Source organism: Etheostoma spectabile, chromosome 22, assembly GCF_008692095.1.
Source record: "Etheostoma spectabile isolate EspeVRDwgs_2016 chromosome 22, UIUC_Espe_1.0, whole genome shotgun sequence".
In the NCBI taxonomy this organism is placed as follows: domain Eukaryota; kingdom Metazoa; phylum Chordata; class Actinopteri; order Perciformes; family Percidae; genus Etheostoma; species Etheostoma spectabile.
Window position 1 is genome coordinate 5245284 of NC_045754.1, and position 3642 is coordinate 5248925.

The following is a 3642-nucleotide window of genomic DNA, read 5'->3' on the forward strand; positions in this document are numbered from 1 at the left end:
AATGTAGCTTAAAGCAAACATAGTCATATTTCCAATATGTTAAGTAGACTTCTCCCTTTGTGTCACCACTTGAGGAGGAAAGCTCAAGCCGACACGCGTTGGTGTATTTTTTTAATGTCTTGCCATATTTATTAAAGGCCTTTTTTGTCACTTTTTGTTAGCAACCTTGAGTGCCTGGACATGATTTTTTATAACTTTCTTGGTCATAATTCTTTCTCCTTTTTGTGAATAGTATTCCCTTCCATGAGCACCGGTGGTTTAAACCAGTGTTTCTCAAATGGGGGTACGTGTACCCTTGGGGGTACTTTGAAGTACTGCAGGGGGTACATGAAGTCATTGCAAAAATGCTTTTTTAAAAATATGTCATGGAAAATTCCTAAAACAATAAAACTATAATTACGAATGAAATAAGTGATGAATTCTAAACACGTGAAATGTAACATTCAACTGTTTTTTGTTTAGAAAAGGTTGTTGTTTAGAGAATCTATTACTGCAGGCGATTTAAAAAGACTCTTTTTTTCTACCAATAATGTTTTGTGCTGGTCAGGGGGTACTTGGCTTATAAAAAGAAATTCAAAGGGGTACAATATTGAAACAGGTTTGAGAAACACTGGTTTAAAGGATACCAGAGGCGTTGTTGTTCTCCCAGGTCAAAACTAAAAAATTAACTCTTTTCTTTTTAAGCTTTTTGTCATTATTTTTCTATCTGACGCCTTGTTGAAGTTTCTGTCACTTTAAAAAAAGACAAAACAAAGTTTTTGCCGTTTTTTTTATGATGTTGAGTCGTAAGGCATAACACTCTTCCCCTCACTACCTCCAGTATACACACCCCTCACACCAACGTATTACCACTGTAATAATAATAAACTTTATTTATAAGGTTTTATGCCTCATTTTTGAGTTAAAAAGGAGAAATTGTCAATTATTTTGACTTAATGTTTTTTTTTTATATTTTATTTCAAATTTATCGGGTTTTATGTAAACAAAGCACAAGGACAGAAAAAGAGAAAAAAAAAAATCTATCAACAAAAGAAACAACAACAAGCGAATAACAAACGACAGAGAAACTGACAGAAAATTAAAAGCGTGTCTTGGATGAATGTAATATTGCTGTTAGCTACATGGCCAGGTGTTATAGCAATACAAGTTGCAATACAGTTAAGAGCACATCTCTACAGAAAAGAATCCCATGTTTTTAAGATAGTCATTGAATGGTCCCCAGATGCTCAGAAAGCGGTTTTGTGTTTTAGAGTTGTGCACGCGTATCCTTTCCATCTGGATGATCCCATTTTTGACTTTAATTTAAGATCAGAGGAAGAGTTTTGTCAAAGGTTAGTCCGGATACTGCCTTGAAATCATTTAAACAGTTGTTCATTAATGTTATGAAATGAAATAAATCTGATCCTTCATGTTACTTGTGAAAAGTATTGTATGAGACCGACCATGTTATTGTTTGGTAATTTGTTAGAAAGAAACCCAAATTTCTGATGTAGAAAATTTGAAAACTGGGCCAATGTGACTGTAAGAACATGTACAGTAGCTCCCATGTCTTAGTATGCTTTAGAGATTTAAGTTTCGGCTACAGTATACAAGCACATTAAATGAGATGTAGATAATCTCTCTGGATGAGGTAACGCTGATCCACACATCTGGAACAACAAAGACCCTGGATCAAATTTCTGAACCCTTTGTCGAATGTAGGAAATTGGGGTAAATTAACCTTGACTTCCAGTAATCTAAGGCTGTTAAATTAACTGCAAATCAACTACAATCCTTTAGCTCAAAAGGTTAGATACATAGCTTCCACGACCATGTACCTTATCTTTATTAATAGAAGAAAACCAACAGTCATTATCTTTTAGAGTTCATCGCCATTTTGGTCCCTATAATGGTGTTTTTCCACTGCATGTTACTTCCTCGACTCGCCCCGACTCTACTTGCCTTTTCTTGGTTTTCCATTACGAAGAAAAGTCCTTGATACCTGTTGACAAGTACTTTTTTTGTTTTGTTACCACCTCAATCCAGGTTCTAAGCGAGCTGAGGCGATACCAAAAGGGGACATAAAAACCTGCAGACTACTGATTGGTCAGAGAGAATCGTCACTAATCACTGCGTCATCATTGTTAGAAACAGATGGGGGGGGGGGGTGTCATGAACAAACCCGCCATTTTTAAATAGTTAGTCAGTGTTTTTTTTTTTTTGCTGCCTCCAGCTTCTTTTGAATTAATTTGTTTTCTGGCAAAAAGCCACATGCCGAGAATCAAAAGCAACACACCTTCTACGTGTGTGTGTGTGTGTGTGTTGCGTTACGTTGCAGCAGTTTCCTGCTATGACAACCAGCCATGGCTTGCCTCACGCATGAGGCGGTTCTAATCTGCAATGGAAAAGAAAAAAGAACGGGGCTCCGCGAGCGAGGCGAGGCGAGCAGGTACCAGTAATAGAAAAACGCCATGACCGTGTTTTATTTGCACCAGTAATCGTCGCTTGCCAGGTAACTATGACCCTTAAAAGTGAGAGCGGGAGAAATTTTTTTTAGTTGTAGTTTTCTTTTCTTTTAAACTTCAATTTGCGCATCAATGGTCAAAAATGAAAGGGCACTCGGCTTGTTGTAACTTCCAGCTGTTGTGCGGTCCTCACAGCTGCTGCGGGGTAAATTACTACGTGCAGTTAGGATGTAAAACACAGAGTCACTTTCATGGCTCGCTATGTGGAACAACTAAACAGTTTGCTCCGTCAGCAGAAAAGTTCCAGCTGGTACAACTTTGCAGAGTCGGTATGCGTGACTGTATACAGTACAGTGATGTGGCAGGTAACATCAGGTAGAAGAAGAAGAGATATCAAAGCCAAATGCAAATTAAAGTTTACACTCTGTTAGAAATCATTATACATAGGCCTGAAATACGCACACACATACATGCTCACGACCTATTCATGCACAAATGAAGATATGTCAGAGGGAGTGGGCTGCCAGTGCTGGACCCACACCTTGGGGGTTGGGGGGTACAGTGCCTTGCACCTTGGCAGGGCCCAGGAGGTGAAGAGGCATCTCTCCAGCTACCCGTCCACATTCCCTAGTTTGGTCCACACGGGGACTTGAACCCGTGACCCCCCGGTTCACAAACCATTTCACTACGAACTGAACTACTGCCCCCTATAGGTCTTTTAGCCCATGGCTAACTCTAGAATCAACCAGGGTGCAAATTTGTGAAAAATGCAGAGGGGAGGGATGTTCTTTGATCATACACAACAAAACATGCCTGAATGAAATCCCCCTTTCAACACCATGGATAGTGCCACTCGGCGAGCCAGTCAAAAATACTTATTTATGAAAATAATCTCAATCTCAATAAGCACAACTAATGTCAACATAAAACAAGGCGTCTTTCAAGCCGGAGAGTGGAGTTTGCTTAATAAAGTAAAATATGTTCACCTATTTTAAAACGAGTTGTCACTGTTACTGTCAGTGCCGCGTGACGCTCGCCTTTGCTGGCCTAACTCCTCTGCATGGCTCCTAAAAGGACGGGATCAGCCCTATGTTCCCACATTTCTGAGATTTTTCTTAAAATTAGGGTTATGGTTAGGGACCATAATTGGGAGAAAAGGCGATAAAATCTGATACAAATTTATGAAAAAGGAAATGTG